Source organism: Camarhynchus parvulus, chromosome 10 (genome assembly GCF_901933205.1).
Source record: "Camarhynchus parvulus chromosome 10, STF_HiC, whole genome shotgun sequence".
In the NCBI taxonomy this organism is placed as follows: domain Eukaryota; kingdom Metazoa; phylum Chordata; class Aves; order Passeriformes; family Thraupidae; genus Camarhynchus; species Camarhynchus parvulus.
In genome coordinates, this window is record NC_044580.1 from 14863958 (window position 1) to 14890496 (window position 26539).

Consider the following 26539-nt stretch of genomic DNA (forward strand, 5'->3'; position numbering starts at 1 on the left):
TATGTTAAATGCAGCCATGTGAAATATTTATAAAGGCAAATGAAGCAATAGCTCACACTCATGAGGGTTTTTCTCCCTGTGCATTGAGAACCAAAAAGGGGAAATGTTTTCATCTTTCACCGTTTTTAGGCAGACAAATTCAACCCAAATATTAATAAACAATTTTTGTAAGGGAAATTCTCTTCAGGTGGGAAGTGATTTGCTTTGTAAGAATCCACATCTGAACCAGTTAATCTTTGTCTTTGGGAACCAGGGCAAGGCCAATAATTCTATTGAGAAGGTGTGACCTGAAGAGAAACCATAACGAGCCCTGTGGTGTGACCTGTGGGGTCATCCCCACAGAGCTGAGATATTGGGAAACATTTCTGTTCCCAGGTGATCCATGTCACATCTCAGTGCTGATTACCCTGTTGGGGGCTTTGGCTGAGGGATGTGATGCCAGGGGGGCTGAGTTGAGTGAGCAGCAAGGTGCAGGAGCCTCTGAAGGGGCTGGGGAGGAGGCAGAGTCCCCTTCTGCTGACCAGACCTATTAAACCAGTGTTTAAAAGGCTGTTGAAGCTCAACTTCTCTTTCCCAGCTACACAGGAGAAGGGTTCAGGCAAACCTGATTGTCAGCTTGTGTCAGCCAAAATAACCACTTGAATTTATGCAAGCAGTTTAGGTTTTCCAAGTGATGCAAAACCAGGCAAAGTGGGAGAGTCCCACTGAACCTCAGGGTTTCCAGAGCTGAATGAAGAGTAGAACTCAAAGGCCAGGCTTGCTGGGAAGAGTTTTGTGAGAAAGAAAAGGATCTAGAGCAAATTTTTGTCTCTGGAGGATGCAATTCTTTAGCAAAAGGTGGTGAAGGGAAGGAAGATCTGTGTTGGGTGCTTGAGTACAGGATTAGAGGCAGTGGGAGGGTAACCTTGAAGGCATCGCCTAATTAATGAAGTTTAGCTTCACCCATATGAAAAGGCACTGAGATGTTTTGCAGTGACTCCCCTTGTGCTGTCCCAGAGCAGTGGAACTCTCTGTTCCTGCATGTCCCTGTCACCCCACACCCTGGATGCTCAGAGCTGTGGCCTCTCTCCTCTCCCAGGTGGAACAGGTAAGTGTTTGGATGCTGGATCCCTGCTCATTTCAGGTTTTTTTTGGTCAGAGTACCTTTGCTTTTCCATCAGGATTATATATCAGTCTTGGAATGTGTCTTCCCCATCTAGTTATGGAACATTCTGGAGTATTGGTCACAGGCAGAGAAATGGTGAAATGGGAGCCAGGCTGGGCATGGGAAATAATTCAGAGACTGACCAGAGAATATTGCTCATTTATGGAGGGTTTGTACCATTATTGGCATGGACCTTTAGAGTCTCTATTCCAGTGTGGCACAAGGGTCTGCTTTCAGGGACTACTTCTTATATTTACAAAGTTACTATTTTCGTGTATAAAATATCTTCTGTTAAAGGAATATAGAAAAAGAGAAAAATTTTATCTGATGTTTTTCTGCAGAACTTTGTTTTCTATACCTTGTGATCTCCTAAGAAATAGATGTAGATTGGTCCTAAGTCACCAAGAGTGTTTTGCGGCATCTGGGATAGCAAGTGAAATCCAGGACATCCCCCTGGGCTGATCACCTGTTCTAGGGCTGCTTTTGACTGCAAACCTTCTTTCCTGTACTAAATTTTAAGGTGTTTACTGGTGGTGGGGAGACGAACTTGTACTTTACAAGCAAACAAATATTTGTTTCCTTTACCTACATACTCTCTTTCTTTCCATGGTTCCTTCTCTAACTCTCCAATCTACTTACATGTTTTCAAAATAAGAGTCTGGAAGGATTCCCAGTTTGCTCCACTCAGGCATCATTGCAATTATAATTTCACATTTGGCCTTCAGCAGAACAGTGTGTCTCATCTCTTCGAAAGGAATATTCATAGGAAAACAAATAAAAGCACTCACCAGCTGGTGCCTGGTGAATTATACTGCTCAAAGTTCAAGGATATTGAGTATAGTACGTGCTGATTGGCATTTCTGTGGATGTTTCACTGGCATCATTTGACTCTTTTCTAGCACTAAATTCAGGCAGACATACACCAGTGCAGTTTTTGTCTTGCTGTGTGAAAAAGATGCTTAAGCTCTCATGAACTTTCCTTGTTCCCTGTAGAGATTTGATTTGCAAATGGTCTAGGTTGGTTTCCCTCTCCCTTGATCCCAGAGAATTGCTCTCTTTAGTCCTTTATAAAGCATAGGTGGAGGCAGGCTGCAGCAGCAGCTGGCTGCAAGGAATGCAGCTTTGATTGCAGAGTGATTCCAGCCAGGAGCAGTGCTGTCATCTGCTCTCAGCCTATTCTGCTACTGCTGGACAATTCTGCCCCTTCCCTCTCCTCCTCCTCTCCCATCACCCAGAAAGGGGCTTGGAAAACTGCACGTGGGGGTTAAAAGGAAAGTAAAATGCTCTGGTGTTTTCCCCCCGGTGCAAGAGGATTCATGTCACAACTTCCTTCACTGGCTGCTAGGTCACAGCTTGCAACATGGAAATGCTGTCTGTGGTGGAAGAAAGTTTTGAAAGTTAACATGCAGGAATGCTTTCCCCAGAATCTTGGGGGATTTGCAGCCCTGGTTTCCACTGAACTAGATGAACAATGGAATTGCATCAGTTGTCCCCAGGATTTAGAAAAAATAAGACATTCTGGTGCTAAGGCTGCGCTGCAAGAGTGGTAAAAATCCTGATTTTTGAAGAACAAAGTGTCTCCCAACTTGGCTGCTTAGTCCTTCTCAATACTAAATTATTTGCATCAATTGGAGATTTATAAAGAAAATTAACAGGATGCTTAAAGATTACATCATTTTGGAACATCTTGCCATGTGATTTATTGAAATGCCATAAAAAGGCATACATGCATTACAAATGCTTTTATACATTACAAAACCCCTTAAAACACCCACGCTCAACAGGTTTGTTTTTCTCCTCTGCTTTCTTTTGTGGTATCTTAGTTCTAGGTATTGAGGATGGTAAATGTACAGACATAAATGGGTTTGGTCATTCTGTACTAAAACCTTCCTTCATATCCCTGTGCAGAGCAGAATACACTTTTTTCTCAACTTATTGATGCCTGCCTATCTCTTATCAGCTGCTGCTGAAGCTGGATGTACAAAGCACCTGGCTGCCAGCTCTGGCTGTTTCCTGGAAACATTACTCAACTTTTAGTGCTCTTTCACCCCCCTGGTCCCTAGGTTTGTATTAAAAACCTTAACAGTAACCTGTTGGGTTTATCGGGGAGCCAGGGGGAAAAGCAAGCTCAAAGCACTTTTGTTATACATATATATTGTGTATCAGCCTCAAACTGCTGAGACAAGAATTAGGTGGGTTTTTTTCAGGCTGCAGTGCCATAAATCTCCAGACTGGCTCTTGTAGTTTATCGGGGCTGAGTGGCTGAGGTGATCCTCCATAAACAACTCAGACATGTGGAAGATGAATTTTAACGAGTGTTCTCAAAGCTAAGTGCTACCTCTTGCTTCTGCACCTCAAATTCTCCCATTTTTTATTTTTATGTTATATCAGAGCTGCTCTGTGCTTTTTTCCCCTCTAATTATCTACACTCAAGCTGGATTCTATCAAACCCAGAGGAAAGGGAACATATCAGTGTACACAGAGGTGGGGTTTCCACCTGGCCTGGTTTATGCAAGGGTTCAAACTCCCAGTCAAAACACCTGGGCTTTTAAAGAGGAGGGATTAGACACTTGTGCCTAGGGATTGTTTCATTTGGTTTTGCCTGTGCAAAAAGGCTTTTGTGTTTCATGTCCTCTCTGTAAAATGTTCAACCTTGTTCTAGGAAGGGCTCCAAAGTAAATTAGAGCAGCCTCAGGGGCTGTTTTAAATCATAGCAGCTGAGGCCTTACCCCAGCACTTCACGCTCCACCCTGTGTCTCTTCCACCAACACTCTCTGTAATAACCTCAGATCTTCACCTTTCCACAGGGAGAATTCTTTGCTCTGCATCCCTGGTAGGTTTTCCTAGGTAGGCTGGGAAATCATCAGGTTTGGTTCACAACAAGCCAAGAGAATGAGAATCAGAGCCCACTGGCCTTGCTGGGAAACAGGCAGTCACCAGTTACTGTAATTCAGTATTCCTGTTTATATTCTGGAGCACGCAGACTGACGAAGTAGGAAAAACACAGCTAGAATAATTGCTCCTGGGTATTGTGCTTTCATTTGCAAACATAACCACTCCTGAAGCTGCTGAGCACAAATTCCCTGAACTTCCAGCACTGTGCAATTGCCCCTATTCCTTCTGTGGGGTTTCCACTTTCCTCAACTCTAACAAATTCTGGTCCCTGACAGATGCAGGGCAGGGAAATTGATGGATCAGTAGGATGATCCAGTACCAACAAATTCATAGTTACAAAAATAGGCAGTTATTCTTATCATTTCCTTGTTCTGACACAATTTCCTGCCCTCCTCTCAGGCTGTTCTGAAGATTGCCTGGATGACAGACCTGCTTTGAAGCCTGTCAGCCCCTGTGCAGAGCACCTCTCCCGTTAGGAACTGCTGTCCTGGAGAACAATGGCTGGGAGCAGGGTGAGGGGCAGCCTTTGATCACACCTGGCACGTCTCCAAACGGGGCCTGCTCCTGGGCACTGCTGGGTTTTAGCATTTCTGATCATATCACACTGAAGCACAGGAGCTGTGCTTTGCTTGGTGAGTTTTATTAGCCCTCCTACAGATTTAGTCATCTCCAGCCTCCCTGGAGCAGCCCAGGACAGGAGTGGGATGTGGGGACTGGAGATGCTCCTGAACGAGGTAGTTAGGACATGTCTGCAGCAGCCAGGGGAGGAAGGTGAAGGAGTTTAATTAGCAGGGCTCTGCCAGTGCAGTTTATTTTGACAGAAGAGGATTAATGAGCTCTCACAGCTGCAGCCCTGCTGACAGGTCTGTGTGTGATAACGTTTGGCACGGGGGAGCAGCGTGCAGATGGAATTGATAACCTCCTTGGCAAGTGCAGCTGTCCTTGGCATGGGAAGCAGGGTAGGCTTTCACAATTCCAGCAAGACCCTCAGGGATCTGTCTGCTAGTGGCTCTAAGGATGTATGTGACACCTGGCCTGGTTTTGCAGGCTTGTCACCTTTAGCTTGCCATTCTCAAACCAAATTTGGCTTAGTTGTGGTAGTTCTCAGCTCACCTTTGGCCATTTCTGCATCTTTATTATTAAAAAGTAATTGAATTTAAAAGACTCAAGTAATTGAATTTAAGAAGAGTCCATAGGTCAGTGTTTTGTAAAACAAAGCCTTTCTATTTTCTCATGGGATAACACTTGGGGAGCAACAGTAGGTGAGGCACTCAGTAGATCTGTGGCCATGCCTACATGTAAATACTTGTTCTGATCCAGGAACCTTAACGTTGAATAACTCATTCAACATCTAGGAGTCTGTGCAAGACTAATCCTTAGTGTCAGTAGTTCTGTGTTTTTCTCATTAAACAATGCACTGGAAATATGTATTACCAGCAGGGATGGGATCTGCTGTGCTCCAGTTTTAGGCTATGGATTTCAGCTTAGTGAGAGTTTTGTGCTATAATCAAGTGATAAAAACATTGACAGTAGCAAAAATAAAAAGACAAATAGCTATTTTTCCTGATTCAAGTCAGTTGTGAGGAATGTAAACCTTGAGTTTTTGCTGTCACTTTTTAGAAAACACAGTTGAAAATTGCTGTGTTAAAACCTGTGTGTGTAACTTTCTTCCTTCAGCTACCCCAGATCACAATTTATGAGCAAATGCCAGTTCCAACAGGCATGGTTCAAGGTAGGAAAATACTCTCTTTCTTGAACACATTTTGCTGAAAATAGACATAAAGGAAAAGAATACCTTACTTGGTAGAGTTTGGAAAAGAATAAAACTCTTTCTTACATTCACTCCCAGCCCCATGCTCTGTTCTCTAGGTCCAGGACTAGGTCTGGAGCACACTATTAATCTCTAGTTTGTGTTTGTATCCTCTTTCCAGGAGGATCACTTTGAGAAAGCAGAGGTGATGGTACACCAGTAATCAGCTTGTAACAACTCTGTACTTGAAGGAATGGGGAGAGGATATCAGGGAAATTTTACGGAAATATTGAAATATTGAAAGACTGGTTTGGGTGGGGTTTTTTTGTTTTTGTTTGTTTGTTTGTTTGTTTGTTGGGTTTTTTGTTTGTTTTGTTTTTTGTTTTGTTTTTTGGTTTTGGTTTTTGTTTTTGTTGTTGTTGTTTTGGTGTGGGGTTGTTTGTTTTTTTTTCATTTTTCCAGCCCTGTGTTCATAACTTATTTGCATTATTCAGACTCTCCATAGCTTGTGAAATGCCAGCCTCCTCTCTTTAAAGGACTAAATATCTCACTGGAGCTCTGGTAAGAGCTTGGGGCTGGGAGCTACAAATACTGGGGTCCAGTTTTCCCTTTTCAAGAAGTACAAGCAGAAAACCCCAACCAAAAGAAGTCACTCATCATCTCCTCCTCTACCAAACACTTTGATATTGCTGGAAGGATCAAGATTTCATATTTTATCTCTGAGTCTCATTGGTTTCCTGTCTAATCCTGAGCCAATCATAAAAAAAAAAAACCCTTTGCTTGTCTCAGCCTTTTTTTTCTGACAATACTTCTGAGATGTATGAGGATGCATTGATTAATGGTGATAAATTCCTTGGAGATTCCTGGATACAGTCCCTTATTTAAATCCCTGACTACACTTTTGTTCTAGAAGTTGTCATCTGGTCTCAGGAGCCCACAGACCCACTGCTCAGCTCTGCTCTACACTTGGGATGAATCAGAAGCTGAATTTTCAAATGTTCTAAAAGCTCATTGTTTGCACAAGAAACAGTCCCCAGCATTGCTGCTCAATGGATTGTCAGGAAAATGACTGCATAGATTCTGAATTATAAATTCTGTCACAAAATGCAGCCTGTTTAAATGGCATTTAAAAGCTAATAATGAATCCTGAGTGGTTGAAACAATTGTCTCAGATCTTTGTTCTTTCTTTCCTTGTACAGCTGATGGAAATGTTGTCAGTGCTGCTCAAATGGTGAAGCTGCACACAAACATGGGCATGGGATTGAAAAAGTGAGGAGGAAGGTTGAGGCTGTGATGGTTTCGTTTCTGTGAAGTTTAAGCTCAGGTTAGCTGTGGAAATGCCACATGGGCAGAGACCAAAAAATGGTCAGTGACATTTCAGAGCAGAGAATCCAGCCCTAAAGAATGTATCACACATTTAACTGATAAGGTGAATCATAATGACATTCAGTGAGATTGAAAAGATGTGGTTTTTCAAGGTAACCTGTTGGAGCTGAGAGTAGTCAAGCCATAACTAGTTATCATTATTCATTTATTAATCCCAGACTTACTGACATGCTTAAGTCTCCTAAAGTCTTGAGTGCATTTATTTGTGCAATTGCACAGAATGACTTAAACCCTGCAGTTGGCTTAGTTTGTGTTCTGGGAATGGCTTAACACTCAAAGAGCTGGGAGCAAACACACCCTTGGTCCTGCTCCAAATTCTGCCTGTAAACCAGGTGCTCAGCTGCAAGGAAAATGCGCTGCAACTCAGGGACTTGTAACTCTGTATTTGGGGTCACCAGGTCTCTGGGACCCACCTGTCCAAAAGAAATGAAACATAACACTCAACTCTTGCAGGAGATTTCACTTTGGGGTTTTGAAAAGCCTTTATCAGCTGCTTGGCTGAGGGGTTGTGTCCCAGGCTCACAAATGTCCCAAGCAATCTGTCAAGCCAAGTGCTGTAAACACATCACTAAAGCTTGTGGTGAGCACGTGGGTGCAAACAGAATTGCTCAAAATCCTGATAAGAACATCTTCAAAGCTTCTGGTGGTGCTTCCAGAGAACACCTTCCACTTGTAGGTGAGATAAGAGGAGGAATTACTGACAAGCTTTTAACTTGATGGAGCTCCAAAGACTTGCTAGCAGATACACTACCAACGAGGTGAGGAAAAGGAGTTTTAACTTACATGGGAAGGGAAATTCAGGTTAGATCGACACAAGAAATTCTTCCTGTGAGGGTGATGAGGTCTTGGCACAGGGTGCCCAGAGAAGCTGTGGCTGCCCCATCCCTGGCAGTGTCCAAGGCCAGGCTGAAGTGGATTGAGCAACTTGTTCTAGTGAGAGCTGTCCCTGCCCAGGGCAGGAGGCTGGAATTGGGGGAGCTGTAAGGTTCCTTGCAACCCAAACCATTCTATGAGCGATTTCTTCTGTGATTTGATCTCCTTGTGCCCCTGTGCCCTCATGTCTCTTGCTCACAACCCTGAAGAACTGCTGCTGCAAACAGGCTGTGCAGAGGGGTGGGCTGGATATTAATGCTTCACTTGCTGCCTCTCTGAAAGGTTGCAGCTGAACCTGTAATTAAGAAAGGAGCTAAACTCATTATTTTCAGCAACCTCACATTGATCCACATTGGCCAGGTTTTGATAAAGGCTGAGAAGGTATTTTTTTCTTTCAGCATACAGCATTTCAGAATACAGGCTAAGGAAATGCAGGCAAAGAAGAAAAGTTGTGATTTTTTTTCTTTGCTGAGAAGACAGGCCTTCTTTCCCTCCTGAGAAAATGAGATATTCACACAAAAGATGAGTAGGATTTGATAACGCCAACTATGGTTCTCAATTATATATTTTCTCTTCCCTCACAGGAATTGGTAATGACATCCTTAATAAAATCCAGAAGAAAAACATTTGTGTGCACGGAGAGAAGGTGTACAGGGGCTCCTTGTGAGTATGGAAAGCTAATAAGAAATCTTGTTTAGACATACACATTTCAATTTCTCATGCTGAAGTTCTTCTGTTTGCTGTATTTTTAACTGTGCCTTTTTTTCTTTTTTTTGACAAAGTGTTTTACAGGGGGATTTAATTAGTGCTCATCTTTAAGTCATACTTAATGACTTATTGTTATAATAATGCATATCTTGGCTCTTGATGACTTCAGATTACATTGGATACGTCCAAAAAATACCCTCAGATTGATGTCTTGGTGACATTTCCAAAGTTTCATGTTTCCTCCTCTCTTCCCCTTAGAGCCAGGGATGTAAAGCTCCTTTACCAAGGATCTTCCCAGTACTGTCCTGCTTTTTTTCTCTTAGCAGTGAAGTAACAAAGAACTTCATATTCAGCATTCTGTGGCCTTATCAGCATCTTTAATACAGCTACGTGATGCCTAAGACAAGAAAATTTCTCAAGCTTATGTTTTGCAGAGCCCATATTTGGGTAATCTTGTAGCAGTTAATCAATTTATCTCTTTATTGCCACTAAGTCGTGGTAAGCTTTTCTCATTTGGGTGGATATTGGTGATGAAAATTTTATTTCTGTATCTCTTTCTCCTGTTGCATCCAAGGAGCACTGTTACATTTCATTTTGGCAGAGGCACACACAAGCTGCTTTCCTTTGCTACTCCCTAAATCAGCAGCCACCTTTATTAGATTGCCTTTGGGCATGTGTACAGTTTTTTCTCTCTTGGCTGCAGCCTTTGACAAAACATGCACAGAACTATATTTGATACACATTTTGTGGGATCACACACCTAAGAGAAAAGTGTTTTAAAGGTTGTGTTGTTTTAGTTCTGAACTTATCTAATTATCTGAAGCTGATATTTTTCTTGGTTTAGATGAAAGGAAAACAAAAACATTAGTGCCATAAGTTTCCTTTCTTCTCTGTTTTCAGCTGAGCTCGTTGATTAGCTTTCTGATCTCAGCCAACTTCCCCTTAGATTTTTGATTGCATGAGCTGAATAAAACTGTCCTGTTCATCCTGTAGACAAACTATGGGAAGGTTTATGCAATTTAGGAGTTGCTGTATACCTGTAACACCGTCTGCAGTAATCAGTGTTGTTGTTGAACTTGTGCTGGAACATCAGGATCTGGCCCTTCAAACACGACCTTTAAGTCAGGAGGCAAAATAAAGCATTGCCAGGTTTTTTTTCCAGTTCCTCTAAAATTGCTCACGTGTTCAAGTAATAATCTTCCTGATGTGTAGCTCCCAGCTCCTGAACTGATGGCTCCTGGTCCTTTTTTTGTGAATCCTTGTGGGACTGTGCATTGGTGTGAATTCTTCCTCTCCAGATTTGCTGAAAGAATTGGAATAATGGTTTTTTGTTTTCCCCACATTTTTATTCAGTGGTTAAAGAACGATTCTTTGCACTGTGACACCCTTCCCACAGGTCCCTGACCATTTCTGTTTTGCAATGACACAAGGTGGTTACATCACCAAGTTTCACTCGATGGTGTGAGATGGGTGTCACTACGTCAGATGCAAGAGGTGTAATTTCTGATCAGAATGACACGTATGGAATGTAAATATGTTCCACCACAAGCCTGTCCTTCCCCATTTCATTGTTCTGCACCTCCTGCAGTGATACCACGCTCCAGGGATGTTGAACAGGGCAGGTGGGAGTGGTGGCTGGGTGAGCTCTCTGGGAAGGTGTGTGACCCAGCCTGCTCCAGAAACACCCTGGCACTGAAGGCGTTGTTGGGAGGCGTTTGCCTTTCCACGCTGTGGCAAACTCATGACGAAACACGTGTGGGACCATGTTTCAGGGGCAGACACAGCAGGTAAGCTCAGCACCTTACCCAATCCTGCCTCAGTTTCCTTGCCTGCAACACGTCTGCAGCTCTTGGCTCCCTTGTCAGGCACCTGGAGATGCTGCCAAAAAAACCTGTTGGGAGATGCAGCCAAGAACAAGTGTTACGTGGCAGCAGCGCTGCTGTTGATTGTATTTCTCTTGGCCTGTCGTCATTCGTGTCGTTTCCTTCCTAGCTCCACCCTCACCCAGGGCTCTCCAGGGCAGTGCTGCCAGTCCCTGCCCTTTACCACCACCATCCCCTCGGGGATGTCCTTGGGGTGCTGGCTTCAGTGGGAGTTTGATGCTTTGGCCTTGGTGTGGAGTGGGTGGGCAGGATGCAGGTCTGGGAGGGGGGAGGATGATGCTGTGAGCGATAGGACCTGCGGAGGGATGCTGCAGGGGGATGCTGCAGGGGGATGCCTGGGGAAGATGCTCCAGGGGATGCCCAGGGGGATGCTCCAGGAGGATCCTCCAAGGAGATGCCCAGGGAAGATGCTTCAGGGGGATGCTCCAAGGGGATCCTCCAAGGGGCTGTCCCAGGGGCATGCTTCAAGGAGATGCTCCAAGGGCATGCTCCAGGGGGATGTCCCAGGAGAATGCTCCAGGAGGATGTCCCAGGGGCATGTTCCGAGGCGATGCTCCAGGAAGATGCTCCAGGAGGATGCTCCACGGGGATCCACCGAGGGGATGGTCCAGGAGGATGCCCCAGTAGGATGCTCCAGGGGGATGTTCCAGGAGGATGCCCCAGTAGGATGCTCCAAGGGGATGCCCGGGAAGCGGTGCGCAGGGGGATGCCCGGGCAGATGCTCCAAGGGGATGCCCCAGTAGGATGCTCCAAGGATTTGCCCGGGAAGCGGTGCGCAGCGGATGCCGGCGGGGCGGGCTGCGGGCAGCCCCGGAGGTTCGGGGGCGGGCGGGCAGCGGAGCGCGCAGGGAGGCGCCGGCGGCAGCACCGCCCCGGCAGGCGGGAGGGGACGGGGACGGGGACAGGGACGGGGCCACACGGGGCGGCGGTGACAGCGGCGACAGCCACACGTGCCCGGCCGGGAGCGGGTCCGATGGGCGGCGGCGGGCGCGGCCGGCAGGTAAAGGAGGGGAGCGCGCCCGGACCGGGCAGCCCGGCGGGTTCGGGGAGGGAGGTTCTGTAGTTTGGGGTTTTTTTCTCGTTGTTTGTTTGCGTTTTTTAAGGTCTGGAGGGTTTCTGCCAGCTCGGTCGCTCTCTCTGTTCCGCTGCTGGTGCTTCCCCAGGCACCCCGCAGAAAGAACTTTGCCGTGGCACGCTCGGGGTTACTTCGCTTTTTTGGCTGTGTGATGCTGCTCCTGGGACTCGCACCTTGTGTGAATAATGCTTTTTGTTGCTGTTGATGTGAGAAAATGATGCTGGGGAAATTCTCTGCTTCCTCAGGCAGCTCTCACTGAGCCGGCGCATCCCCATGTGCACTTGCTGACTGAAATCGAGTTGGTTGGCTGTTGACTTTGACTAAATAAATAAACCACTTAACAGTAATAATAAAACAATCCCTAAACTAAAAACAAACAACAAAGTGGAACATTCACACTAGTGCATTGACATAGCGGGCTTGTTTTAAGGGTAACTTTGAAGGAAATGTGGTGTGTAAGACATAGTTTGGTTTTTCTTGCTTGTTTGTTTGCTTTTTTTTTTTTTAAGAGCTGTTCGTACGATTGTAATGAGAACTAATGTGAATTTTCATTGATATTTGCTTAGCACAACTATGGCAACTGGCAGGGATCCAGCTGGTGCCCTTAGTTTTATGACAGTTGGTCAAAGCTCACTGATAGCTGAATTGCTGCTACGTGGCATTAAGAAAATAAAAGTTCTCACCTGGATATCTATATACTATTAGGTTACTGTGATTAAACTGTAGAATTTGTCATGCATTTTGCAGTAATTCTCAGAAATGATACTGTTGAGTGAGTCGATTTAGCTGTCAAGATGAATGAGTGTATTTGAGTAATAATCTTACTTGTTTGATTTCTTGCTGCTGTTCAATGCCATCATAAAATAGCTTATCATAAAGCAAATAAACTTGCATGTGCTGTAGCCTGAAGATGGATTCAGTATGTGTAGTTTCACTTTGCATACCTGTGGAAGGAAGAAATCAAAAATGGTGCAGAGAGGAAATTTTCATTTTATTTCTTGACAATTTTGTGCTTTTTGAAAAATAAGAATGGTAATTTTTATGCAGCTTAGACAAGTTTAACTTTGATTATATTAAAGGAGCTCTGCTATAGTTTGTAGATGTGTGGGTTTTAGGTGTCAATTATAAACAAGGGCATGAGGAGAGGCACCGCTGTCATTGACAGGAAGGTGGGTGTCTAAACAGCCCAGGGATTCCTGTAATCATCTTCTCCTGGGACAGTGCATAAGGCTGTGACAGTGCTAGAAGTGTTGCTTATCATGTCATTCAAGGTAATTAGAACCATAACTGGCTCAATTTCACTCATTTCACTGCAAGGTTTGGTTTTTTTTCCCCAGTGTCTTTTACATTTGGTAATGTAAGCAGCTGCTTTTGGACTAACTGTACCTCTTACTTGAACAGATGATTATTTTAAAAAATCTGCCTGCTTAGCCAATGAACACTCCTGGGGAGAACAGTGGCTGCACCTTGGATGCTGAAGTTCAGTGGGATTTGGTGGAGCTGGAGTCAGGTTGTGTGTGTGCTGGAGTGGGCTTGGGACAGAGGATAAACCTCACCCCAGAAGTTTCTTGGTTGGTTCCACTGACATTTCCAGACAATACTGAGTGTCTGTTCCTCCTCCTTTAGTCTACACTGTGCAGATTTGCCCATTTTATCTTTAATTTTCATAGACAGCAGAAGGTTGGCATGAGGCTGTCAAATTCAGGCAGGATGTGTGTAACAACTTGTGCTGTCACTTCATTGTGAGGATTTCGGGTTTTAACTGTTTTGTTCACCCATCACCTGTATCATGAGCTAATTCTAGTTTGAGATTTTGAATTCCAGTCTCCCAAAGTGCAGAGGGTTGGGGGTCTCATTCCCTGGGGTCCCTCTGCCTGGGCACGGGGGAGAGGGAACCTTTACCTCAGCAGAGGAGAGCAAAGCATGCCAAGTATGCTCTGCATTTCCTCTCTGTTGTTTCCACCCTTGAGTGGAAAATTGCTCCTGATTTCCTCAGAATTGGAGGATTTACGTTGGCACTCTTCCCACATTCCCATTTTACTTCCAGTTGTACTTATTAGATAATGTGCTTGCATAGGAGCTTGTTTATCAGAAAAAGAACTTTTTTTTTTCAATCTATTCAACTATTTCCTATTCAACTTAAGCATTTACATGTTCCCTGGGCTCAAGGGGTCTGTTTCTTAAGGCTTAACTCGTCTTTCCAGGATTGTGGGGATGTTGGAACCATACTGCCCTGAACTCAAAAAATCAAAAACATGATTTTAAATCATGTATCGTGTAATAGCTGATCCTGAGTGCACCTCTGTTCCCTGAGATGTTGATGCTGTAAAATCATCATAGAAGCAGATGGAATATTCATATTTGAACAATTTACATGTCTCAATATCAAGGCTTTCTCTGTGTATCCCACTGTAGTCCACATAAGATTTTCTGTGATCCCCATAAGAATTAACTCCCCACTGTCTTCTGTGTGAGGGTTCTAATGAGGACCACGAGTGATAAGAGAAACTGGGCCAAGTCTCCCATGTTAGATCAAATGACTGATCACCTTTTTATATACCTGGTAATTTCTGCCTTGGAGAAATTAGCTTGGGTGTAACTACAGGTTCATCAGCATAGCCACCGAGTGGGTTGATTGCTGCGTGGGCAGATGGTTTTGGTCCAATTTAGGCATCAGTAGTAAGGAAGCTTTGTTGATAGAGACTTCGTTTCTGTTAGATGTTCTCTATCTTCCCTGGATATAGGCTATCTTGTGAGCTGCAAGGCACTGTGGATGTGCAGTCTGTCTGTGCTGCCCTGAGGATGTCACCTCCTGAGGCACATTTGACTTTTGGCACCCCTGTGGCCTCATGCCTCGCTGTGCCAGGGTAAACACTTGTAGGAATATAATTGTATTTACAGTAACTCATCAAAAACCTACTGTGGAGCGATATAAAGGAGGGTCTTGCTATAATTTTTTTGAAATATTAAGGGATTACAAATTTTGCTTAATCAAAAACTTCAGTCCTTTAAAAAGCCACGCAGCCAGACGTAATTTTCAAACCCTTTAAACTATGCTTTCAACTTAGAAATTACTTGGTAAAATATTTGTGAAGACTGAAGAAAATTAGATGTTAATTACCTTTTCTTGAGACGTTCCTAGATGGTTTTGAACTTAGGTTGTTTTGCACTATATTATATATTCAGACAAATCAATTATCTTGGAGGGGGGAAAAAAGCCTGTGGTGTGTGCCAGGTCAGATGTTTGGATGGTGTAACAGTAACCAGGTTCCTTGAATGAACCTCTCTTTCAATTAAGAGAGATCATTAGAGAGGAGAATGCAGGAGTGGGAACAATCTGAGTGATGTGGAGTAAACAGAGAACAATTATTTATAATTCCACATAATTCAAGATGTTAAAGAGGTAAGAGTAAATGAACAAGAATCAAAGATTTTTTTTTCCTAAGATCCTCTTCAATTAAAAAAAAAAGTCTTCCATAGCTAAATTATGCTTCTGCTTCAGCATAATTTATCTGTGCAGCTCATTACTCCAATATCTTCCTGTTAAAGATATAAATTAATTTTAAAAGTTGTTTGGCAAATTAAGAGAGAAAGCGCTGGGGGCTGTTAATCACAAAGATGCAGGTACAATTTCTAGCTGAAGCGGCTCCTAAATCACAGATTCCTGGAAACAAGGATTATTTTGCAGGCAGAATCACGGTATGATTTTGTGACCTTGTAGTCTTTCCCCGAGCATCTGGTTTTGGTCAGAGTGAGAGGCAGCTTATTGGGCTAAGTGGATATTTGGAGTGATGTGGTCCCCTTGTGTCCTGTGCGTGATGGAAATTTGGATGGGTTTTCCTGGGATCGCTGCTGTTTTGCCTGGAATAGTTTCAAACAGGTGAACATTAGATGCAGCTTCAATTTCCACACTTGGGGGAAAAAATTTGAAGTAAATAGTATGCTGTGTTTCCTTAAGTTTTAATTAACTGGCTATTCATAAATGTAATCTGTAAAGAATACAGATGGAGTTGACCTTTTGCAAGGCTACAGTGCTGCTGCAAAGCTCCATTGTGAAATAATTGGATTATTGTGGGAAAATGTAATAATTTTAGTTCTGATTTCTATTTTTTAAATGCACACTGCTTTTCTAAGAAGACTTTTTTTGTTCTTTCCTTCACATAAGCAGCTTGCTGACCTTTAGGCAATTTTTTCAACCCTTGCTCTGATTCTTTCACTGCCTCCTGTCAAACCCTAGGTGGGGACTGATGGGGACAAATTGTGTCTGTGCTTTCCTATTGACTTCTGAGGAAAACAGACCCCAGAGCTCAGAGTCTCCAAGTCTGCCTGTGGAATTGAAGCTGGATCTTCCAATCTCATCATGTAGGTGTCCAACCCCTCCTGCCACCAGAGAGGACCCTAATGTTGGGTAGGTTGGATGTTCTCTGTGACCACTTTTGGCCTTAAAGGAGAGCCTCTTGGTAACAAATTCTGGTGGACTTTAGTTCAAACTAATTAATTTGCTTGCTGCTCCTGGTGTTTTGGTCAGTGGTGGTGAGAGCTGGAGCACAGTGACCCAGGGGTGACTTTTCCTCCTGCTGTGGTGGGTGCCTGGTTCTTGTGTATTTACACAGGTGCTCCTTCACTGGCTTGTTTTCACTTTCCCACAAAAACAACTTGCTAAAATGCAAGCTAAATACTAATGTAGCTTTTGAGATCTTTGTTTGGTTTTGTTGGCCTTTTGGGATGGGGAGAAATAAAGGGAGATCTTATTCATATCCTTCCTTTCTGGGAAGCACTTGTACCCTTGACAATTCTTCCTGTTGCCCACTCCTAGAACTATAGATGTAGTCTGTGGAGTAAATTTTGCTTTACTGGAAACTTTAGGTTTGGGAAAATTTCACTGTTTGGGAATTCTGGGAATTGTATAGTTTTACTGCCTTGAGATCAGAGCCAGTTTAGAAATAAAACAGTTCCGCTTTTGCGCAACGCCATAAATTAAGACACAGAAGCAGCTCTGTCTTTGTAGTATTTATGAGTGTGCACTTTCATTCTCTCCTCCCAGATAGATAAGCCCTGCTCTAGAAGTTAAGTTTCTAGCCAGGGCAAGGCATATAATCTATATTGTTTGATAATCTTTTAATAGGGGTGAATGGAAATGAGGGGGCCGCGCTAATTTATTTGAGCAGGCATTTGTCTGTGTTGCCATTGCTGTGGAGGTGGTGATGATCAGGAGCTGTCAGCAGGGATGGGGCAGTCTCTCTCTCAGCTCACTTTATCACGGTCGTGAAAGTTCTTTTTTTTGAAAGTCTGACTCATTTGGGTTTAAGTGAGGAGAGATTAAGAGCTCAGTTCTTTGAAATTTTATTGGATGCAGGTTCCCCTTGAAGTAAAATCTTATTGAACCTAATGGTTTTGACAATTTCAGATAAAAATATCCAAGTGAATGAACATAACTCATCCCGTTGTCGCTGCTTCCCTGGGTTTGAAGAGGAATGTTTTTTTGCTGTCTTCCCTCATGGGAAACATCTGCAGATCCAAATGGCAAATCATTAATGTTCATTCAATAGCAGGCTTTGTTCCCAGTTTCTTCGACTTGGAAACAATTAAACTGGAGAGTTTTATTTTGTCTTGTTTTCCTTTTTGAATGCAAACATCTAATTCCAGATATATATTCTAGCGGATTTTGTAGATTCCTGCTATTTGGGATTGCTTGTAATTATTTTAGAATAAATGCTCCCTACTCAAATTCAAATAGTGGGAACAGCGCCTTTGTGCTTGTAGTGAGATTTTAATTTATTTTATTGTATAAGTGGCTGAATTTTCTTCAACCTAGTAAAACTGTAAGATACAAATCTCACTACAAGGATTTGTGTTCAGTTCAGGAAGGCTTCTGTTCCTCCCATTCGCCAAATGCTTCACAGTAGCATTTAACAAATCATCTGTCTGGTCTTTGATAGTAAGCAAATGAAAGCTGATCAAACATTCACCTACTTGGGTGCAAAAGTTGTTTGAACCAGAAAACCTGCAGATCTGTTCAGCTGACAGTGAGCAGTTTGTATTTCAAGACAGTTGCCAGATTGGTGACTCCTGTCCATGTCTGCTAGATGGAGGAACTGAAACGTGAATAGCTCTTAAATCCATTGAAAAAAAACATTACTACGTCTTTAAAGGTTTTATTGACACCTGCTGAAAAGTTCTGGATTTGAGCTTTATGTGATTGTAATTCATGTGCCAAACCAGGAAATTGTATAATTACGACAGCGGAATTAAAATACCTTTTAGTCAGTATTCACCAGAACTAAACATCCATGATTATAAACCCAGTGTTTTGTTGGTTAATTAGGGGCTAAGTAATAATAATTTGTGCACTTAACATTTACTTTGAGAATATGTGAATGGGGCACGATAATGACAAGTGGTCAGCTTGATCTGTGTTAAGCTATCCTGCCTGGAGCTATGTGTGCATGAAAGGAGGATTAAAAGCATACAAAAACCCCCACGGTGGTAGCAGTGTACAAAGGAGAAGCCAGTGTGGTTGGGCAGCAAGAGCTGTAAATATGATTAAGGGAAGGTGTTTAAAGTTAGCAATCTACCCCACCTTGCCTATGGCAAATATGCCCCAGATGAATCAGGCCCAGATGGTTTTTTAAGGGCTGCATAATGTGTCTGCAGGTCTTCACAGAGCAGGTGTGCCATATTGAATCATAGAAAAGCTGAAAGTGAATTTTAAATTGCTTCATCACGTGTCATCCTAGCTCAGCAATGATAATATTCCTGTTTTGTGGAGCTTTTCTGATTGGATCACTTCCAGGAAACCAGAATTAACAAAACCAGGTTTTGCTATAGTTGAGGTTCTCTGAACTTCTGTACATAAAATCCTGAACAGGTCACTTATTATTCACCCCAGCAGAGTATTCCTATGCTTTAATTTTTGTCCCTTTTATTCAAGCTTTAAATAGTTACTGGAATCACAGTTTGTGGTTTCTTATGACGCTGCTTCTGCCTGTGTGTAGGGGCTTCATCTTTAGCAAACCAAAACCCCAATGTTAAGACTTTGGAAGTGCCAAAGTGTAATTGCCAACGCACATGAGTTAAATTTACAAACTTTACCTGATCTTCTCAGTGATAAAGTAGTGCTGTAACAGAAACTGGAGACAAGGTGCAGGTTTGGAGTGCCAGGAGGCTGAAAACTCAGATGGTGAATGGAAAGAGAAACCTAAGTACTGGCTCCTTCCTGTGAAAAGTGACTGGCAGTTAGAGATGTGTGCTGGCACATGTTCAGTCCTTACAGTTGGAATAAAAGGAAGTTTAAAGGAGTTAAAGGAGTCTTTGGATTTGCTGCCGTTTGTGCGTTGAATACTTTGCTGTCATGACTTCAGGGGAGCAATGTGACTGGTTTTAGTTGTATGCATTGGCTTCTTCATATTTAAAGTAGTAAATTATTGTCCAGGGTGAGACCCTCAAACACCTGACTTCACCAAGAGATTGCTGAGGGCATTCTCTGTCTGTGTCCCTTCCAGCTTACTCAGTGTGATGCACAACTCCAGGTATTTAAGTGCTATTAGTTTCTGTAGGGAGACTTGTTGCTCTTGCAGAAAATCAGGGCTGCTACTGGTGCAATTCCCTCATTCAGTGCCATGCTGCAACACACCAAACTCTCTTTTCTTTAGGGATCTTCAGCCTCCTGCCTTTGGGAATTAAAAGAAACACTGGTTCACTTTACCTGCAGATACACCCAAGCTCTGAGCCTGGCTTGTGCCATGTTACTGTTGGACAGAGGAACATGCTGTAGTAAGGAGAAAATAATAAAAAAAAAAAGGGCAAACCAGTAGGTTTTTGTCCTGCTCAAGTTGTCATCAGGGCATTTTTATGAATCAAAAGTGTTCTGTTTGGGTTATTTTGGTAAATTGTTAAATAAAGAATCACACAGAGCTTTTAATAGACCTCTCCTTTATAGTCACTGAAGTTTGGTAAGAAGTGTGACAGTAATAGTAGTTATTTAGGGAGAAATGCTGGCACATGGACAAGTAATTTGCGTATAATCACAAGCTGCTTTTATTGAAATATATGATTTAAGTGCTAGTAAAAGGCATGAGTTGATTTGGCCTCCAGTGGAAATGAGTCTCTGATTTCCTTCCTAGGTTTGTTTTCCCTGAGAGTTATGGAAAGGGAGGATCTATTTCTGTGCGCCTCTTGTTATAAAAATAAACCTTTTGTTGTGAGGGAGGTGAGCAGGGGCTGGAAGGAGAGAGTGAGGAGTGAGGATGCTGCAGGGCTGGATTCCCAACAGAGCTCCTCCAGCAGGGACCAGCTCCATCAGCGTGTCTGTACCTGCCTCTGCCCTGGTTTTGTTCTGTCCCTCATGTGAGCCCAGTTAATTTAGAGCTCTTTTTATCTCATTCTTACTCTGTGTGTACCTACACCTTTCCTTCCCCTTGCTGCTTATCACCTTTCCGTCTCCCCCTGCTCCTCCAGGTGCCAGCATTCCCAGGGATCTTCTGATGGGATTGGGAACGATAAGACAAATGATAAACCAGATTCAGTCAGTGGGGAAGAAGTGTCCCAGCTGCTGGGGTGATCTCAGCAGATGGCACAGTGCCTTCAGGAGAAGGATCTGCCCCTCCAGGATCTCCCTTGGAGTCTGGTTTGAGGTGCACATCATCACTGCAGGAAGCAGATCTCTGTGCACAGGTGTCCCTGGAGAGCTCTGCTGCCCAGCAGGTGTTGTTTGCGCTGTAAAGATCATATCTGATTGCCCCATTCTGGTACAATCCCACAAATTCGACTGGAAAGGTTGGAAGGGTCTTTTTGCTTGCACAGGTACAACTGCAAGCCACAATATTTTGAAGGAAGCTCAAAGAGTGGAAGGAACTTGTGAAATATGTTTGTAAAAATACACCCAAACACTTCCTCCTTCATTTCCTCTCTACATACTCATCATTTTTCTTCTGTTTTAGAAAAGACAGAAGCAAAATGAAAGCAATACTTTCATAAGCTGGAGGCAGGTGCACGGTATTTTCTCAGTAACTTTCACTATCTGATGCTATTTTAAGATGCTCGTAGCAGCTGGTCGTTCTCTTATTTCTCCTAGTTACTGTCTGCTCATAAATGTTGAGAAAAAAGCCCTCCAGATTATGCAAAAGAGCCTCCAAGGAGTTAAAGTGGGCCTGTTCCTCTCTTGCTGCTAAGTGGAGGAGGATGTGTGCTTGTTTCATGTCTTTGTGAAAGATGAAACTCATCACGTTCGAGCCAATTAAAAATCAAAAAGCCAAGCATGGGATCTAAAAGAGCCTAAAACCCCACGAATCTGTGAAAAAACCCCAAACCCAACCAAAAACAACAAACCCCAAACCTAAAATAGAAAATAGTACTTTAGATGCCTTTATTATCTGCATGTAACAAACAGGCTTTTCTTTAAGCTTTGTATTTACCCTGGATGTTGCTTGTGATCTTCTGCAGAGACTGTAGATTTCTTTCATCCCACATCAAGAAAATAAAGCTGGTTTGTTTTGGATATCTTGTTTCCATTGAAGCATGTAAAATTGTTTCTTATGAAGCACTTGTTCTAGTTTGGCTGACATCAACAGGTCAAGTCTTCATTTTATTTTATATATTTGAGTTTAGCATCCTGCTACGCTCTGCAAATGAATCTGTTACAGCAGAGCAGCAGAAGAGCAGGATCTGTATCCACAGACTGGCATCATTTGAAGCCCTACAGGGAAGCTTAAGCTCAGTGGGAAGATTTGGAAGCTGCCCAAGCCATGACCCTGCTTTAGCAGCAAATCACCTGTGCAGTGAAGATTTTACCTGCACTGCATCAGTGCACTCCCTGTGATGCTTGTTAGTGCTAAAAATAATTCTAACACTGATTTCCCCTGGGTAATTAGCCTGTGCAGAATCAGATTGAGATTAGATTCTTTTTTCTGGCGCCTTATCAAATTTAAGTCCAGGTATTTGCCATATGCTGCAGGGAGAAAAGGCTGTCTCAGTTTGTCCGTATTGTAGGGAATTCAGTGTCCCTTGCTGCCTTCTGGGATCACACCTAGCTCAACCTTCCACTTAGGACTTGTTTCTTTGAGGTTTTTGTTTGTTTTGGTTTTTTTTTTTTTGTTTTTTTTGTTTTTTTGTTTGTTTGTTTGTTTGGTTTTTTTGTTTGGTTGGTTTTTTTGCAAAGGAGGCATAATCCTTGCTTGAAGGTGTGGATGATCCAAGGAACATCCTGCCCCTGGTAAAGTATTCCCATTTTGCCATTTCTTGTAATAGCTGGCGCTGGGTTTGGAATGCTCCAGGGCAAACTGGTAGTGCTCAACAAAGGGTTACTTTATTTGGATGATATTTTCTTATCTCTGTGGCTGTTGGTGCTTATCATAAAGCATTGCCAGATAAGGGACTGAAATAAGCCATTGCAAAGAAGGAAGTGTTGGTTTCTTTACAAGAAGTCATTCCATTCCTAGTAATGGTTTATCTTTGGCTGTGTTTGAGCTACAATGATATTAAAAACCTGGGGTACTTGGTATGTTCTGTTATAGAAATAACCACCCATGCAGTGGTTGTTCAGCCAGCAGAGAGCTATTTCCTTTCCTTTTTTTCTTTCTCTCCCAGGGAGGAATGATTTCATTTATTGGCTCCTAGAGCCAGAAGACTCAATTTATAGCAAAAAGATAAAAGAAAAATATGAAGAAAAGTCCTCAGTCCCTTTTCCCCCAGCTCTGTTATCACCTTCTTGTCAGCCTTGTTTCTCAGGGCACTGAATTCAGACATTGTAAACCTAATGGATGTTATAAACTCATATGAGAACTTTCCATAGCCAAATATTATGTTGCATAAGGGAAATGTAATTATAATTTCTTGTAATTTGTACAATGTCTCATACATTAGGTTTTAAGTCAGTGAATGTGCCAAACAGGCAGAGATTGGGGTGAATATCCTATTCCAGAGCAGCCAGAATCAATAGAGGTTTTACACTGAGGGAGTTCCATTAGTTCCTTCCAATTTGAACCTCTGCTAATATGCATTCAAGTGAGGAGCACCTTCCTAACAGCCTCTGATGCATGTGTTGGTAATTTCAGCTGCCATGGATTTAGGTGTTTATTAGCATTTAATTGTGGCTGAAAACACACTGAATTTGAACTTAGAGGTGGCTGGCATGCACACTGACCCAAAGTTTTCACCTTCACTGGATAAACAAATGAGTACAAGGATTAATGGATTTAATTAATCTAGAGCTGTAATAGTGCTGGCGTGGTGCTCAGGTGTGTTTTTGTCATCTTGGCTGACTTTGAAGATGGTACTTTAAAAATATTAACCAAGAGCATCTCCAGCGTGCATGGGGCACTTCTGGGTGTGCAGGGAATGGTTCCATAGTGAAGAAAGACAATTTCTTCCATAATTCCAGTGTGTAAATCAATTTGGGTTTGTTCAGTTTATTTGCTTGGTTATATTGGCACTTTTATAATACTCTCAAAGTGTCTTGCAGTATTTCTCACTTGTGGCTTTGCTGGCTTCCTGTCAAGTCAGTAAGTGAAGTAGAATTGCAGGATGATTTCTCTAGGCTTTCAGTGGCATTTGAAATATCTCTTATAGCCACCTGGTAGAACATCTAAAAAATCATTTAGCTCCAAATATTATGTGAATTTAAGGGAGTGCATATGGAGTGTTTTACTGAAAGAAACCAAAGCACATAAAAAAAATCCAAAAAAATTCCAAGGACCATAATTAGAAGATACTTAAGGGGGGATAAAATGCTAGAAATATTTGTTCAGTTCTAGTGAGCTGTGACCAACGTTTTTTGTCCATAATCCTTTCTGTCCCTATTGCCCCCAAAAGAGGAGGAAATGGCAAAATAAAAGGATATAATAAAAATGACAGGTGCCATCAAAAGCAGTCTCTCTGAAGGAAGAGATTCAAGTATATGGCTTCTTCTGAGCATTTGAGATTTGGCAGCATATTAAAGAGAAGGCTGAAGGAGGTAGACTGAAAACATTATCTTTTTCTTGTTACCTAAGAACAAGGAGCCATTCAATTAAATCAAAAACAACAGAGTTAATTTGATAACAGGAACTGTGTCTCTTTGGATGTTTTCTGTTTGCAGATTTTTGCCACAATGTGCCATTGAAAGGGGAAGAATAAAGAGGCCAAGCTTAGACCAAGAATTTGGCAAAATATGTTTTTCCCCTATGGTTGCTTAGGGAATATTTGGCGATACAGTTGGCCATGAACTTCTGAGGCTGACGAAGGAAGAGGGGAAAACTTCTGGCCTGTGGAGGATAAAGACTAGATGAACAACATGTTGGTACCAAGGGCACACTTTCTACATGCAGGGGAGAGTTTCTCTCTCTTCAAAATAAAGTATTTCTATTGATGCTGTTCTGTGTGGAAGAGCAAAGCAGAGGCAATTGATGTGGGAAGAAAGAAGAGGTGTGTGTGAATATGGGCTGGCCCCAGCAATCTTAGCTCCAGCACCACTGGGGAGAAGGGTGGTCCCCATTCCCAGTCTTCCAGTGATCTCCCTAGGGAACATTTCTTCGTGTCATGGTGCTGATCTGTGTGTGTCTTCTTCAACTGAGGAAGTGAAAAAGCAGATGGCTGATGTCAGAGTGCGTTTGCCCTTCAGACTGTATTTACCCTTTTCTCAGATGAGAACACGTTGTGTATTTGTTGTTAATTGTGTATCATAGGGGTTAATTTATTTGTAAATATAATACTTATATAAGAGAAGTTGTAGCTGCAGCAGCAACGTGGGTGTAGAGGTCCAGAGGCAGAGTATGGTTAAACTTCCAGGCAATCCAGTGACCAGGGATGGGCTTATTTCTTCTGTGGCCTCAGTCAGACAACCTGCTGCTTCCTGTGCAGCAAATACCACTGATGTGTTGCTCCTGTGCAGGAGCTGTGAGGTGGCAGCTCAGTGGAGCCATCCCTGCTGTCTTGACAAAACGCCTTTTAAATTTTTTTTAACATATTGATTCCACTGTGCTGCTGCTGGGCTTGAGGAAGACTTTGCCCACTCTGGGTTAAATGCAGGTAGATATCAGAGACACTGTGTGGTCCCTTTTAGAATGGGCATTTCTAATCAGCAACTGAGGCAATCTAACTGGGAAAAAGAGCATTTGACTTGGGGAAAGCAACTGGAAAAACCTACAGGAATAAGTCTGCTCCTTGGTAACAAAATCTCAAAGCAAACAAAATAACAACAACGGCAGTGGGTCCTCGAAGTGAGAGGGGTGGAGAATAACAGGAAAGGAATGGGAAGCAGTAAGTGCCTTGGGAAGTGGATGTTGAGCTGGGCTCTGCTTTTATTTGCAACATCTTGGCTCCAGCAGGTTTCAGTGCAAGTAGGCGAGCCATGCAGAGAGCAGTAGCAGAAGATGAGTTGTTTAAATGACTCCCAGCAGTGTGTTTCATAATGTTTTGTGCAAACGTGTTTAGCCCAATAACTTCTGTTGCTGGCACATGATGTAACGCTGCCAGGGAGGCTGTGCCTGCCTTGTCAAGATGTTATGGGGACAGGGAAGGGCCTCAGTGAAAGCTCCCAGCTGGTGTGAGCAAATCCAGCCATGTCTCCTGAGGTTGTGCAGGGCATTAGGTGCTGCTCCAGCACAGCCATCCCTCCATTCCCAATCAAAATGGGCTGGCATTTATGTCTTTTCTCCTCCCTCTGTAAATCTGTTGTGCTTCAGCCTGAGTTCAGTAAGAAATACAAAGGCATGGTGGGTCTTTCTGTGTGAAGTCTTCCTCTGTGAGGTTCAGAAGACTGATTTTACATATTGGTGCTGTAAGGGAAAAGAAACAATTTGAGTTTGTCCAAGTGCACTTTGATATTGTGGCTGTGTTGAGCTAATAGATCTACTCTAACACACATTCCTGTTTGGGCAAAACCTGTTATTGCCCTGTGAATGCATGCAGTGCCATTAAGCTTATTAATTTATTGTGTTATAATAATGCTGATATTCTTTATTTGCTAATATAAATGGGGGAGGAAAGGATTGTGCAGCTTTAGTTAGACAGCAATGCAGTTAAGAGAATTTTTGTAGATTCCTGAACACTCTGCAAGTGTGGCAAGGTTAGTCATAAAGTTATTTAAATAAGTTATTAAGTAACTGGTTATGCAGCCTCATTCAAATTAATGAATGCAAGAGTAGATTTCTTTGAAAGCAGGCAGTAATTTCTCTGTGTGCATTAATCTAACAATTGTGTTTCTGTTGCCTTTCCTGGTGTTTTTCCTAGTAATCAGGAAAACAGTGGGAAGTAATTTTTTGTTGATTATGCAATAGTTAGAAGGTAAACATGCTGTGAGTTTAGGAACAGCCTCATGTAGTTAATGGGTGTATATTTCTGAGGATGTGGGTATGTACTGAAACCTCTGTGTGTGTGACTGTAAAGGAGTAAATCTGCAAGTTTCACCACCTTTTTTCTTACTGGGTTTTGATGATGATTTGACCACCTCTTTTCACAGAATAAGGATGATTGCTCAGCTGCTAACCACGGAAGAGTCTGTCTGTGAGGATATTCCTGTGCACAGAGGTGTCCCTGTTCCCTTACGATGCACATACAGTGAGTGATTTTATTTTAGCTCTTATATTCCTGACCATCCCAGCTGTGTAAATGCTCACTGTGAATCAGCTCAAAGATGAGTCCACCAGTAGGTTTTCAAAAGTGATCCACCCATCCATTTTTGTGTTATTTTTCTCTTAATTGCCTATTTTACAAGAAAAAATAATTCTGCAGTTTTCAGTGACAGTGGGTTAATGTAAGGGAGTGTTTTGGGGTCCCAGTTGGGTTTCCTCTAGTTCAATGTCCTCTCTTCAGCCTCAGCTACTTAGTTTTTACATATCTGCCAACAACAC

At 42.7% G+C, this 26539-nt stretch overlaps 1 protein-coding gene across 2 annotated transcripts in view; it reads left to right on the forward strand.

Annotated features, from left to right (window-relative positions):
- Positions 1–984: 984 nt before the first annotated feature.
- MCTP2 (multiple C2 and transmembrane domain containing 2) overlaps positions 985–26539 on the forward strand; it is a 128486-nt gene continuing 102931 nt past the window's right edge. Inside the window, exons 1-5 of one of the 2 annotated variants that reach the window (XM_030955637.1) lie at positions 985–1087; positions 4439–4671; positions 5717–5771; positions 8633–8711; positions 26149–26246. The gene's annotated coding sequence lies outside the window, so the exon portion shown is untranslated. Of the gene's footprint in view, positions 1088–4438; positions 4672–5716; positions 5772–8632; positions 8712–11623; positions 11640–26148; positions 26247–26539 lie in introns of those variants that run through there. The other variant, XM_030955638.1, reaches the window with a different exon arrangement.